The sequence below is a fragment of the Hyla sarda genome, chromosome 6 (assembly GCF_029499605.1).
Source record: "Hyla sarda isolate aHylSar1 chromosome 6, aHylSar1.hap1, whole genome shotgun sequence".
Classification (NCBI taxonomy): Eukaryota; Metazoa; Chordata; class Amphibia; order Anura; family Hylidae; genus Hyla; species Hyla sarda.
In genome coordinates this window covers 37,619,257-37,635,854 of record NC_079194.1, presented here as the reverse complement: position 1 = coordinate 37,635,854, position 16,598 = coordinate 37,619,257, and positions in this window count along the sequence as shown.

The window sequence follows — 16,598 nt, the reverse complement described above, 5'->3', positions numbered from 1 at the left end:
GGTAAAAATGACACCTGATATGTATTCTGTAGGTCCATACGATTAAAATGATACCCTACTTATATAGGTTTGATTTTGTCGGACTTCTGGAAAAAATCATAACTACATGCAGGAAAATTAATACGTTTAAAATTGTCATCTTCTGACCCCTATAACTTTTTTATTTTTCCGTGTATGGGGCGGTATGAGGGCTCATTTTTTGCGCCGTGATCTGAAGTTTTTAACGGTACCATTTTTGCATTGATAGGACTTATTGATCGCTTTTTATTCATTTTTTCATGATATAAAAAGTGACCAAAAATGCACTATTTTGGACTTTGGAATTTTTTTGCGCGCACGCCATTGACCGTGCGGTTTAATTAACGATATATTTTTATAATTCGGACATTTCCGCACGCGGCGATACCATTTATGTTTATTTTTATTTTTATTTACACTGTGTTTTTTCTTTTATGGGAAAAGGGGGGTGATTCAAACTTTTAATAGGGAAGGGGTTAAATGATGTTTATTCACTTTTTTTTTTGCACTTTTTTTTTGCAGTGTTATAGGTCCCATAGGGACCTATAACACTGCACACACTGATCTTTTACATTGATCACTGGTTTCTCATAAGAAACCAGTGATCGATGATTCTGCCGCATGACTGCTCATGCCTGGATCTCAGGCACTGAGCTGTCATTCGGCGATCGGACAGCGAGGAGGCAGGTAGGGGCCCTCCCGCTGTCCTGTCAGCTGTTCGGGATGCCGCGATTTCACCGCGGCTATCCCGAACAGCCCACTGAGCTAGCCGGCATGCTTTCGGTTTCACTTTAGACGCGGCGTTCAACTTTGAACGCCGCGTCTAAAGGGTTAATAGCGCGCGGCACAGCGATCAATGCCGCGCGCTATTAGCCACGGGTCCCGGCCGTTGTTAGAGGCCGGGCCCGACCCGCTATGACGCGGGGCCACGCCGTGGCCCCGCGTTATAGATCGGGAGTGGACACATGACGTTCCAGTATGTCATGTGTCCTTAAGGGGTTAAAATGCCACCGCATTATAAGCTTTTAATAACCTGGGCACTGGAATATGAAGGCACACGGAAAGCTGTGGATATTGGACTCAGGTAGCCACCCACTAAGACACGGAGACCATCGTTCACTCCTCCACTATCCAGGTTTTGTGCAATGCCTTGTATATGATCAATGATGTAATGGGTCATGTGACCCTTCTTATCTGTATTTTAAACTGTGTGTTAAGTTGAGAAGCCAGTCTACGATTAAGCACGTTCCGTGCGAAACGCGTCAGCGCTTCTACCTCTGTGTGTGAATCCTATCTGATGGATCAATAAAGAATACTTCTTTTAATTGCATCTTGGGAGCTGGACGCCTTCTTTGTTCACTATTTAGATGTAGGTATGTGGTATGCACTTATGAGGGCAGAAAAATGCACTACATTACGCTTAAAAAAGTATTTTAGTACAACACCAGCCGGTGTAGAGTGTGGGCCCTGACTGCTATCAGTAGCTGTGACCTCACCAGCAAAGGCGGACATCAGCGATCACACTAATGTCCGCCATTAAGCCTTTAGATGCTGTGGTCAATACTGATCACAGCATCTAAAGCAGTTATGAGGCTTTAGAGACACTCTTTGGGATACCCGCAGCATGACCGTGGGGGGCCGATGAGTAAAGATGTGGCTGGCTCCGGGCCACTCTTCTTGGATTCAATCTGGCAGCTGGATTGCCAATATTACTGATCAGTGTTATGCCCCAAAAAAATACTGTGTTCTTAAAGGGTAAGATTTCTGACAGACATACACCTAAATCTTACTCTGTAAGTTTGTTCAGAATGATAAGATTATTTTATCATAATATAGTAGCTATTATATTTACTTTTCTGTTCTAACAAACATCAGGTGCGGCATGGTTTAATCAATTCCAGCAAAATAACAAGGATATTTACTGTTCTGAAAAATATGTATAAATACATTCACCATTTAGCTTTCTAGTGGAAGCATTTGGTTCTGCAGAGAGAAGCAACAATCTGGAGAAATCTCTACTCTGTTCTGGAGATCTCAGAATGTCTGCATCAGGATTCTTACTTCTGCTCATATCTGCCATGTCCTGTTGTGCAGCTCCACCGGGTAAGAAATCATTTTACTTATTATGAGTTTCTATATAAGACTAGGTTTACACAGTGCAGTTTTTTTTCCAAAAGGAGAACAGTCTGCCCGTCATTTCTGTACTTTCATTTTTTTTGTGCCAACAATTGTACTTTGTAATGGCATCACTTATTTTATACCCCAATCTACTGTAAAAAAAAATAAAAAATACAACTTTGTAACTTTTGAGGGCTTCCATTTCTACTCGGAGCACTTTTTGGTAAAAATTAAACATTATCTCTATTTTGTAGGTCCATCTGATCACAACGATACCCATTTTGTATTTGAAAATTTTGTATGAAAATTAGTTTGTTTAAAATTGTCATATTCTGACACCTATAACATTATTTTTTTCATATAAGGGGCTGAAGGGGCTGTATGCGGGCTAATTTTTGCACCATCATCTGTAGTTTTTATCGCTACCATTTTTTGTTTTGATAGAACTTTCTCATCACTTTTAAAAATCACTTTTTGATTATTATATTTAAAAAATAGGAAAAGGGGAGTGATTTTAACTTTTATTAGGGAAGGGGTTCACTCACATTTAGTTACTTTTTTTTTTTTACACATTTTATTCACAATTTTTTAGTCCCTACAGGGGACAATTACATGCAATCTTTTCATTGCTAACACTGAACAATGTTGTGCCATAGCATAGCATTAATCAGTGTAATTGGCACTTCTTTAGTGCAGGTTGCTGAGGCTGTCAGTATTAGGAACCCTCTGCCTATTTGCTGAGCCGATGCAGACACCGTGATTTGGCCGCAGTGGTCTTGATCAGCTCCCCTGAGCTAACCCGCAAAGAATTTTAGCACATTTAGATGCTGCAATCAACCTTGAACGTTGAACCTATTATTAATTGATTCAGGCTGGTGATAGCAGAAGGGAACAAACAGCTATGAAGCTCGCTCAGCTTCTAAATGCACTTGCAATGTTCAGGAGATGTTTAAAATGTGCTTGAAATGTTCTTCCTTTTAGGATTCACTGTAGAATTTAGAATCAAAGTCTACACCAAATTTCCTTGTGTGAAGCTGATTTAAAGGGGTATCCCTTTATCCATAGGGTTTAAAACTGCTGGAGAAACCCAAATAGAGAGGAAATAACAGGTTTACTTGGAGGTACACACCGCTACGGTATAGGATTTATCGCAGACACCGTAATTAAAATAAAAAAGAGGGTAAGTTTATTCATAAAATCGACAACGCGTTTTGAGAGCTCCTGCTTTCTTTTTCATGTCCTATACAATTACACTCATGCTTCCTTTTATATATTCAAAAAGCCCAGGAGACTGCTGACACAATGACGTAACCGCAAGTTAAACATCATATCCTGTTCACTTTGAGCTAGAGCACAAGACAATTATACTCTCTTCTTATTACTGAAAATAATAATACAAATATTAGGGTTATAGGAGTATAAACATTGTACAATCCATTTACAAAAATATATAAGTGAAAATTCTTGACTATTAATATAAATTAATAGAAAACGTCTGTCTGCCTGTGACATATCGCTTCAAAGTATATATATATATATATATATATATATATATATATATATATATGCACAGCTTGCCTTGAAGGATGCAGAGGTTATTGTAGTTATTTCATTTGTTTTTGTATATACGGTAGGTATTTTAGAGGATTGTGGATCTTTTCTGCTCGTTTAAACTAAAAAGAACCAGTTATAAAACGTTTTTTCCTTTTTCTTTTAAGATTATATACCGTATTTAACGACATATAACACGCATTTTTTAGGGTAAAATCTTTAGCCTAAAGTCTATATGCGTGTTATACGCCGATAAGCCGCTGCAGTTCAATTATTTAAAGCGGGCGCTTTAAATCAATGAATTGCAGCGGCTTTTGCAGGTGCAGAGACCTGCCGGCTTCTCTGCCCCTGCCTGTCCTGGGGTCTAGAGCCCTGCTGCTGCCGCTTCTCTCCCCCTGCTATCGGCGCCGCTGCCCCTTCTCTCCCCCTGACTATCAGTGTTGCTGCCCCATTACCGGCACCGATAGCATGGAGGAGAGAAAAGACGCCGGCAATGGGGCAGCGGCGCCGATAGCAAGGGGAGAGAAGGGGCAGCGGCACCCATTGCTGGTGCCGCTGCCCCATTGCCTCCCCCATCCCCGGTTGTATAATTACCTGTTGCCGGGGTCGAGTCCGCGCTGCTTCTGGCCTCCGGTGTAGCGTCCCCTGCGTCGTTGCTATGCGCTGCACGGCACAGCGCAATGACAAGTGACGTCACTCGCAGCGCATAGCAAAGACACAGGGGACGCCACATCGGAGGCCAGAAGCAGCGTGGACTCGACCCCGGCAACAGGTAATTATACAAACGGGGATGGGGGAGGCAATAGGGCAGCGGCGCCGGCAATGGGTGCCGCTGCCCCTTCTCTCCCCTTGCTATCAGCGCCGCTGCCCCATTGCCGGCGCCGCTTCTCTCCCCCTGGCTATCGGCGCTGGCAATGGGGCAGCGGCACCGATAGTCAGGGGGAGAGAAGGGGCAGCAGCGCCGATAGCAGGGGGAGATAAGCGGTGGCAGCAGGGCTCTAGACCCCAGGAAAGGCAGGGGGAGAGAAGCGGGCAGCATCGGCCTCTCTCCCCCTGCCTTTCCTGGGGGCTTCTGCGGGGTCAGAAACAGTGTATCGGGGTATACACATGCACACAAACGCACCACCATTTTACCAAGGATGTTTGGGTAAAAAACTTTTTTTTACCCAAATATCCTTGGTAAAATGAGGGTGTGTGTGCGTGGTATACCCCGATAAATACGGTATATATATATTTATATATATATATATATATATATATATATATATATATATATATATATATATAATAGATATAAGTTTCAGTTCCAGTAGGTTGACTTCTAAAAGAAATACTGGTGGTGCCATTGGTGAGATATCTCATTTACTACTATATGTCATAGAGGTTGAGGGTTCAAGTCCCCCTTGAGATTTATTTTATTTTTGGCAAATCAAAATATTAAAGGGGTACTACCGTGATTTTTTTTTTTTTTAAATCAACTGGTGCCAGAAAGTTAAACAGATTTGTAAATCACTTCTATTAAAAAATCTTAATCCTTCTAGTACTTTTTAGGGGCTGTATACTAAAGAGAAATCCAAAAAGAAATGCATTTCCTTTGATGACCTGACCACAGTGCTCTCTGCTGACCTCTGCTGTCCATTTTAGGAACTGGAGAAAATCCCCATAGCAAACATATGCTTCTCTGGACAGTCCCTAAAATGGAAAGCAGAGGTCAGCAGAGAGCACTGTGGTCAGGACATCACAGGAAATGCATTTCTTTTTGGATTTCTCTTAGTATACAGCCCCTAAAAAGTACTGAAAGGATTAAGATTTTTTTTACTAGAAGTGATTTACAAATCTGTTTAACTTTCTGGCACCAGTTGATTTAAAAAAAATAATAAGTTTTCCACGGTAGTACCCCTTTAAACACACATTAATATTATTATCAATAATATTGACAATTATTTGATAATAGTTTTTAGGAAAAACTGATCCTATTAAAAATATTATTGAGAAGAATATTCAAAATGTTATAAAAATCCAATGTTTAGGCATTACATAAAGAACAAATTTTGTTTGCCAGTTTTGACCATTAGGTTATTGCTAATAATATTAATGTGTGTTTGGCATTTTGATTTTGCTAAAATAAAATAAATCTCAAGGGGGACTTGAACCCTTGACCTCTACAACATATAGTAGTAGTAAAATTAGATTTATTTTAGAAGTTAACCTACTGGAACTGATACATATAATATACAGTATGTATATATATATATATATATATATATATATATATATATATATATAGGGAAAAAATAGGGAACCTTTAAAACATAACATTTTATTTCGTCCCTCCCCACTATTTTCAGTTTATCCTTAGTTGTGTCTTCTTCATTTAATTATACTGATTGATTTCTTGCTTGCACACTGTTCACATTACCACTATTGCTCGTGGATGACGTCCATATTACTCAGTGTTCAACATTATATAATATTACACCGTATATAGAGTGCACTGTCTGCTTGACAGTATCCTGGATTACCGTGTAGTATATCCTGGTCACCCAATTTCTATTATTTAACTGGTGTACAGGCTGGTTCCAGCAATCATTGAGTTTTCTAGGAAGAAATTAAAGATGTGTTTCTCATTTGTTCATTTCAACATCTATTGTATCCTTCCTAATCATACAGGTGAATATACAGGGTTGATCTTTTCAGAGTTGGCACTACTATTATTAGGCCTTAGTTCAGACCAAGTGGTGCGTATTTGTTTTGATTTTGCATTTGTACTTATATTACGTCCACTAGTTTCCAACATATAATGGACTACTGAGTAAATAACGTGCGGTGTCTACAACAATATCCACATTACTGTAAATTATTTATGCATTGTTCAAGCATATTTAAAATTGGACCGCATTTATTGCAGCCTGTTCATCCTCTTATAACCTTGCCACTTACATCCACGTACCCGCACATTCATGCATGTAATGAAACTATGCAAACTGCAGCGGCACCGATCGTGGTATTAAGGAAGTGTTACCATATCCACTGATCAGTGTCACTGCAGCGCAACCCAGATATTTTATATCTGAAATATGATGTGCAACACTGTAACACCAGCATTGATGTACAGCTGTATCACAGTGTTGCTATAGAACATCAGGGTTATATATATATATATATATATATATATAGATAGATAGATAGATAGATAGATAGATAGATAGATAGATAGATATTTTTTTTTTCTTTTATAAAAAGAAAAATGTTTTATAATTGGTTCTTTTTAGTTTAAACAAGCATTACAGATCCATGATCCGCTAGAATACCTATATCTATATACAAAAACCAATTAAATAACAACAATAACATCCGCAAGACAAGCTGCAGATATATAGACTTGGAAGCGATATGTCACAGGCAGACAGACGTTTTCTATTAATTTATATTAATAGTCAAGAATTTTCACTTATATATTTTTTTGTAAAATGGATTGTACAATGTTTATACTCCTAAAACCCTAATATTTGTATTATTATTTTCAGTAATAAGAAGAGAGTATAATTGTCTTGTGCGCTAGCTTAATGTGAACAGGATATGATGTCTAACTTACGGTTACGTCATTATGTCAGCAGTCTCCTGGGCTTTTTGAATATATAAAAGGAAGCATAAGAGTGTGATTGTATAGGACTTGAAAACAAGAGCAATAGCTCTCCAAATGTGTTATCAATTTTATGAATAAACTTACCCTCTTTTTATTTTCTTTACGGTGTCCATGGTGAATCCTATACCGTAGTGGTGTGCACCTTTGAGTAAACCTGTTCTTTCCTTTCAGTTTGGGTTTCTCCATCAGTTTTCAAGCATTTACCGAACCTTCCCTCTGTGGTCGGATCCAAGTCTGAGGCAGCAACACAAATGTCTAACCATTCTATGCTATAAAAGGTGTTGAGCTCTTAGCCCAACATCACCAGGTACGTGGGCATTTTACTGTGTATATATGCCCCCTTATTGCCTATGGTAATGGCACAAGGCAGCGCCATTGGTGTCTGTTTTTATCTCCTTACATATACATGCTTTATCCATAGGGTAGGTTATCAGAGGGGATATGTCTGGTAAGACCTCCGTCGATCACAGCAATGAGGGAGAAATGTCCCCCTTAAATAAAGTGGCCAGTACTTAAGTAATTGTATATAGAGATGCGCAATGTTCAACTTCCAACATTGCAGAGCATTGGCAAAAGATAATCAATTGAACATTAGTTGGTACCCCCAATGATTACTTAGTTATCTTATAAAATAACAATACAGTTTAGTGTCATCACACAACAGTGACTTGAGAAAGGTTACAAGCATAATTGTGGGTTGACCATACTGTTATAGTCTATTCTAACCTAATGTGTAACTCCTATAATACTTCTGGAGATTTATCACTGTAATGCCCATTATCTATGTCCTAAGTACCTAAAAAGACTGTACATAATGGCCCAGATTTACTAACCTTGTGTAATTCTTATGGTGAGAGGTAAAGGAAAAAGCCGGACTTGTAGCGCAATCAAGTCCGGCTTTTTCCTTTACCTCTCACCATTGCATAAATCGTCTGGAGATCCCTTCACGCTGACACCGGGGAAGCTGCACCACTATCTTTGACTGATGCACCTATAGTAGTTGTATCTGTCACACAACTAAATCAGGTGAGCAGTTTTACCTAGCACACTAATGTGACTGTACATGATTGTACTGGCAATGGGAAGCTCTGCCTCTCTTTTTATTGTAGAGTCTTATATTTGTGTAATTCTTAGACAGTGCAAACTTAAACCAGAGATACCTCAAATGCTCAATGTGGCTCAGGCTGATCTGAAGACTGTCCAGTCTAAGTTTTGACCAAATGTTTATTTTCTTACTTTAAACCAGAATCATGCTCCAAAAGTTTGGCCACCAAATATGTGGATTTTAAAAGTCTAAAAGCCGATTTTCTCATTTATTTTATCAATGTTTATGGGATTTAAATGGAATCTGTCATTTCATCTGCCAAGAGCTGTAGACACCACTGGATAGCTGTATAAAAGCAAGCTGTCTAAGACTGTCTGCCACTCTCACCAGCAAATAGCACTTACAGATTCCTTTACATTTTTACAAGGTGTAGAAAAATCCATAATGTTGTTCTATTGGTGATATCTGAGTTTACCCAGATTGCTTGAAGGTATTTAGGTCTGGGCTTGTTATGTCTTATTACGATAACTATATATGACTCTATATAATTATTGTCTACGTATACGCCCCCTGACGAAGCGGCAAGCGAAAACGCGTTCGGGGTAGGTGAGCTGTCCCAGGATAGGGTGCATGACCGTAATCTGTTTGCTTTTTCTATTCCTTTGTTTACCCTGCCCTTCCTTTCTTTGTATTCGATTCTTGTTTTTCATAGTCTCATTTCTTATACATGTTATGTATTTGCATATTGACATATTCCATATGGTACGCCACCATTTTGAATGAGACCTTTTGTATTTTGTACATTCTGTTTAGTCATACGGGACATTCTCATCATTCTTTTGCAGTGTGTGCTGCATGACCACCGATCTATTGTTGTTATGTAACTTTTTAACACAAGTTTTTATTGTTCTTTCAATAAAGTATATGAATTTTAACCATATTTGGCCTCATTGTTTTTGGTGAGAGTATGTTTTAGTGGCCTATGGTACTATTACTTAGTTAGTTTGGCTAACATAGTCTATTAACCACTTAAGGACATAGTGTTTTTCAGTTTTTGCACTTTTGTGTTTTACTCCTTACATTTTAAAAATCATAACCCTTTCAATTTTGCACCTAAAAATCCATATTATGGCTTATTTTTTGCACCACCAATTCTACTTTGTAATGACATCAATCATTTTACCCAAAAATCTATGGTGAAATGGAAAAAAAAAAATCATTGTGCGACAAAATGGAAGAAAAAGGCGATTTTGTAATTTTTTTAGGCTTCCGTTTCTTAGCAGTACATTTCTCGGTAAAAATGATACCTTATCTTTATTCTGTAGGTCCATACGATTAAAATGATACCCTACTTATATAGGTTTGATTTTGTATTCTGAAAAAAATCATAACTACATACAGGAAAATGTATATGTTTAAAATTGTCCTCTTCTGACCCCTATAACTTTTTTATTTTTCCACATACGGGGTGGTATGGGGGGGGGGGCACTTATTTTTTTTGCGCCGTCGGACTTCTTGATCTCTTTTTATTAATTTTTTATGGTATAAAAACGTACCAAAAATACGCCGATTGGGACTTTGGAATTTTTTTGCGTGTACGCCATTGACCATGGGGTTTAACTAACAATATATTTTTATATTTCAGACATTTACGCATGCAGCGATACCACATATGTTTATTTTATTTACACAGTTTTTTTTATGGGAAAAGGGGGGTGATTCAAACTTTTATTAGCGAAGGAGTTAAATCATCTTTATTACCTTTTTTTCCACTTTTTTTGCAATGTTATAGCTCCCTTGCAGTAAATTGATTCAATACACTGAACACTGCCTTTGCATTGCAATACATTGATCAGTGTTATCGGCGGTTGATAGCTCAAGCCTGGATTTCAGGCTTAGAGCAATCAATCGCCGATCGGACGCGCAGGAGGAAGGTAAGGCACGCTCCTGCTGCGTCCTAGCTGATCGTGACATCGCGATTTTACAGCGTTGGTCCTGAACAGCCCAACTGAGCAGGAGGGAAGCTTTCACTTTCACTTTAGACCCGGCGATCAACTTTGATCGCCGCTTCTAAAGAGTTAAAGCTGGACATCTGCCGGAACGATGATGTCCGGCATTAGCCACGGGTCCTGGCTGCTAATAGCAGCCAGGACCATGCGGGTATGATGCGAGCTCAGCTCCTGAGCTCGCTTCACAACCCTCCCATGCCGCAGCGCCGTATAAATCTGGTTTTTGCGGCAAGGGGTTAATATGAGAGAAACCATATGTAAACAATATTTTTTACAATAGTAACAGGCAGAGTTGCTGATGGACTATATGTGAATTAGATATAATAGATATAATTAGATATAAGAGTATAATTAGCTCTATAAAGGGGTTGTGCAGCAAAATCTAACTTACCCACTATCCACAGGATAGAGGATAAGCAGCTGCACAGAGTGGGGGTCAGAAGGTCAGCATCTCTATGGGAGATCCAAAGATACACGAGTACAGAGCTTGTGGACCTCCGGGGCTCCCCCAGAGAGATGCATAGAGACTGCATTCTGACCCTCTCTCCTTGCACGAGAAGAGCTGGAGGGCTGTGCGGGAGATTGCGGGAGTCCTGTGGATATGGTATGAGTTAGTTATTGCTGCACAACCTCTTTAAGACAAAAAAATGAGAAAAAGAAACAACTAGTTATAGTAAACTGTGCAATAGTAAAAAAGCTGATAGTCACAAATCCTGTTTAACATGTTAATGTGTGATTTTAAAAAACATATCTATATGGATAAATACTAAGTAAATGCATTCAAATTTTCCCTACAGACGCTTGTGGAAAACAAAATATTTGTTTTACTACAAGGGCCCTGCAGAAAAAAGGAATGCGTTTTTCTAGAATGATTATTTAGTGTTTATCCTTAACCCCTTAAGGACGCATGGTTTTTCCGTTTTTGCATTTTCATTTTGTCCTCATCACCTTCTAAAAATCATAACGCTTTCAATTTTGCACATAAAATTCCATATGATGGCTTATTTTTTGCGCCACCAATTCTACTTTGCAGTGACATTAGTCATTTTACCGAAAAATCCACAGCAAAATGGAAAAAAAGTCATTGTGCGACAAAATTGAAGAAAAAACTTCATTTTGTAACTTTCGGGGGCTTCCGTTTCTACGCAGTGCATTTTTTGATAAAAATAACAACTTACCTTAATTCTGTAGGTCCATACGGTTAAAATGATACCCTACTTATATAGGTTGGTGTCACGCCGAGCGCTCCAGGTCCCGCTGCCTCCCCGGAGCACTCACGGCGTTCCTCTGGCTGCAGCGCTCCGGTCGGCATTGCTGACCGCGAGCGCTGCTCTCTGGTCCCCGGAGGGGACCCGATCCGAGGCACGGCTCGTGTCCGCCCTCGGGTCGCGCCCCGTCTCACTCACCTCTCGCCCCCGTCTGCTTCCTCCCGGCGCGTGGCCCCGCTCCCTAGGGCGCGCGTGCGCTGACTTGCTTAAATTTAAAGGGCCAGTGCACCACTAATTGGTGCCTGGCCCAATCACTTCCTATCACTCCCTAACCTATAAAAACCCACTTCCCCTTCCTCTCCTTGCCGGACCTTGCCCTGAGAAAGCGTTTAAGTGTGTCCCAAGCCTGTGTACCTAGACCTTCTGCTGTTGCCCCTGACTACGAACCTCGCTGCCTGCCCTGACCTTCTGCTACGTCTGACCTCGCCTCTGTCTAGTCTTTGTGTACCGTGCCAGTCTCAGCTGCCAGAGAGGTCGAGTCGCTACTGGGGAACACGACCTGGTAGTTACTGCCGCAGCAAGTCCATCCTGCTTTGCGGCGGGCTCTGGTGAACACCAGTAACTGCTTAGAACCGATTCCCCAGTACGGCCCGCGTCATCGCCTCTCTGGTACAGGGGATCCACCTCCAGTGTCTTCACCAGCCGCTAGTCCGGACCCTGACACAGGCTGTGTCATTCAGCCAATATATGGTTTACTGATGCTGCTGGGCCTGGGTCTAGGTCTAAAAATATTTATGGAAGCACTAGCTACCCTAAATCTTCAATTTAAATTTCAAAATGTGTCTTTTAATCTTAGGTATTGTGAATTAATAATGTCTCCTCATGCTGATGCCAACTCCAGACTGTGTCATTCAGCCAATATATGGTGTACTGATGCTGCTGGGCCTGGGCCTAAAATTTTGTTAAGGGAGCACTAGCTACCCTAAATCTTCAATTTAAATGTCAAAATTTGTCTTTTAATCTTAGGTATTGTGAAGCCCTAGTGTCTACTCATGCTGCTGCCAACTCCAGGCTGTGCCATTTAGACACTATATGGTCTCCTTTTGCTTCAGCCAACTCCAGGCTGTGTCATTCAGCCAATATATGATTTACTGATGCTGCTGGGCCTGGGTCTAGGTCTAAAACATTTATGGAAGCACTAGCTACCCTAAATCTTCAATTTACATTTCAAAATTTGTCTTTTAATCTTAGGTTTTGTGAATTCCTGATGTCTCCTCATGCTGATGCCAATTCCAGACTGTGTCATTCAGCCAATATAGGGTTTACTGATGCTGCTGGGCCTGGGTCTGGGCCTAAAACTTTGTTATGGTAGCACTAGCTACCTTAAATCTTCAATTTAATATCAAACAGTAAGTTTATTCAAACTCAAACATAGAATACACAGCTTATGTACATTATATGCAATGTAAATACAACAATGAATATAAGGGCCAAGGCCCAAGTAACAGCAATATAAAAGAATAGCTCTAAGGGGGAAAGAGAAGGGGAGGGAGGGGAAAAAATATGGAGCGATAGACAATGGTATAAATCCGGAAACATATGGAGCAGGTAATATATTCAGTAATAACCGTCCAGCATCAGAACATAGTACTAACAGCAATAAAATACAAATCATGGTCAATGCATTACGAATGGAGGAAAACTAAATCTTCAATTTAAATGTCAAAATTTGTCTTTTAATCTTAGGTATTGTGTAGCCCTAGTTTCTACTTATGCTGCTGCCAACTCCAGGCTGTGCCATTCAGACACTATATGGTCTTCTGATGCTTCAGCCAACTCCAGGCTGTGTCATTCAGCCAATATATGGTTTACTGATGCTGCTGAGCCTGGGTCTGGGTATAAAAATGCTTTGGGTAGCACTAGCTACCCTAAATCTTCAATTTAAATGTCTAAATTTGTCTTTTAATCTTAGGTATTGTGAAGCCCTAGTGTCTACTCATGCTGTTGCCAACTCCAGGCTGTGTCATTCAGCTAATATATGGTTTATTGATGCTGCTGGGCCTGGGTCTGGCCTAAACATTTTTTTTATGGTAGCACTAGCTACCCTTAATCTTCAATTTAAATTTCAAAATTCGTCTTTTAAACTTAGGTATTGTGAAGCCCTAGTGTCTACTCATGCTGTTGCCAACTCCAGGCTGTGCCATTTAGACACTATATGGTCTCCTCATGCTTCAGCCAGATCCAAGCTTTTTCATTCAGCCACTATTTGGTCTCCTCATGCTGCCAACACCTCCACGCTGTGTCATTTAGCCACTGTATGGTCTCCTCATGCTGCCAACACATCCACGCTATGTCATTCAGTGACTATATGGTCTCCTCATGCTGCCAACACCTCCACGCTGTGTCATTTAGTCACTGTATGGTCTCCTCATACTGATGCCACCTCAAGGCTTTGTCATTGTGCCGCTCTGCGGCAGTGATTCTAAAAGCAATGCCGGTAATCTGCATATCATTCTGAATAACAGTATTATTTCACTACCCCAGCACACTCCATATGCGTGTTAGAACAAAGCAAAGTGTTCTACACCCCTATTGTTTCTCTCCGTAGTCCAGAAATAGCCATTTTTAATATAGATTCACCGCGAATAAATTATGATCGAACCGAATCAAATTTTTCAAAAGTTCGCTCATCTCTAATAGGCATATTGCACATTTGAAGAATAGAAATATATACTAGAAAGCCACACTCTTAGACACCCTGAATAAAGCCTGAATGGGAGATTTTTTTTTTACCTTCTGAGATGAAGGATATATATATATATATATATATATATAATTTTTTTTTTTTTTTTATAGGAAGAAGCTATGCAGCCAGCTTGCTACAGCTTTCCAGGACCAAACACAGGCCAGTCTGCACTCTCCACATAGTCAACTCTCCACTCCTTCTGCCAACACTACCCCTGCAAGATGCAGGAGCAGCAGCGGCATCTTCCCAAAGTTATATATGACAAAGTTTTTATATCCAGTATTCCACCCTGACATGAATAGTCCCTAAAGGCATTTATGCCATTAGCTGAAACGCCACCATCACCCAAAAAACACCTGGTTGATGGATACTTAAGTAGTGTCCTTTCTCTGACAGACACCATGAGGTCAGACTTCTGACTTGTCCACCCCCAAGTGTAGCTTCAGAGAGAGTGTTCAGCGTGGCAGGCAGCAACACAAGATTGTCTGCCAGAAACGTCCTTCACGTTTGTTAAAATAAATTCAGCATGGATCAGTGAGCAATTTAAATCTCCTGTGCCAGATGTCACTGATTAGACACTTCCACCACCATCCCTGCCTCCTGTCTGCTTCCTACAACAACTCCCACTCGTCAACTACTTCCTGCTGTATACTGATTGCTACTTCCACCATTCCACCAGCATTCCTGCTACCGCTACTACACAGACACAACTTATGATTGCCAAAAAAGGGATATTTTTTCATCTTTTCATACATGCTATTTCTTCCTCACTATTTTGGGACACCAATCCTTTTGCAATGTCCTAAATGGAGCATTTTTTGAACACTTGCAGAAAACTATGGCATCTTCTTGATGTCATAACTTTAACATTAAAATAGTCTTAAAGGGGTACACCGGTGGAAAACAATTTATTTCAAATCAACAGGTGCCAGAATGTTAAACTGATTTGTAAATTACTTACCTTAAGAACACTGTTGTCAGACAGAAAATAACTATACAACTTTTTCTATACAGCAGCTGATAAGTACTGAAAGGATTAAGATTTTTTAATAAAGTAATTTACAAATATGTTTCCCTTTCTGGCACTAGTTGATATGAAAAAAAAAATGTTTTCTACTGGAGTACCCCTGTAAAACCACTTTTAAACTATTTGTAAACATTCCTAGGGGACTCTAGCAGTGCTATACAAGGCATTATAGCTCCTAGGCAGTGTTAAACACAAGTTTTGAGGTTTATTTCATTGCCATTTAGTGGAGAACCTGTTTGCTTTCTCTTTTAAGATTTTTCAAAATTTCTTTTTGTTGCATGATACTACCATCACACTTTTTTTTAAACTTATAAAAAGATATTGATATCTGATAGAGCCATTTGGTGAAGAGAAGTATCATTGCTATGTATCTTGTAGTAGTTTAACAGTATTGTTTATTTACCATCAATATTTCAAGTTTTTAATGATTGTTTCAATAAATGTTGTGTTTTATACTTATCCGCTGGTGGAGAGTGCATATTAAAGGAGCATCACTAGCCCCTCCATGGGTTTTTAATCCATTTTATTTTTTCCTCCCTGGATTAAGTTTGGGATTTTCCTTTTGGGTCACATTTACGCTTTATGTAAATTCATGTAAAAATACAGTATGGGCCCATAGAAATGCATAGACACTGTTTTATGGACCCATTCCATGACACTGTAGATTCCTCACTGTAATTGGTTTAATAACATTGTTAACCACATCAAGTAACATTATAAGGCCACATTATGGAAAATTTTACAACAAAAATTAACTTTATTTTTGTTTTACTGGTAACAGCAAATGAGTGTAGTGGACCTTCTCATCTAAGAAGAGAATGTGGATATAATGGGATTGTCAATTATCTATGCACAAACAGAGGATGCTGCTATGACTCCAGTATATCTGGGGCAATCAAGTGCTTCTATACTAAGTCACAAGGTAAGTACTATGGGGGAGACTAATCAAAACCTGTCTAGAGGAAAAGTTGCTGAGTTGCCCATAGCAACCAATCAGTTTGCTTGTTTCATTTCTGAAAAGGGCTCTGAAAAATGAAAGATGCAATCTGATTGGTTGCTATGGGCAACTCAGCAACTTTTCCTCTGGACAGGTTTGGATAAATTTCCCCATATAACACTACAGACATAGATCCAGTAACCGTTCATCGGTATTATTAACAGACAAATTATTGTGTTGTAGACAATGCCCAGTGCACTGTGCAGCCCTATAAAAGAAGAGTGTGTGGTGAG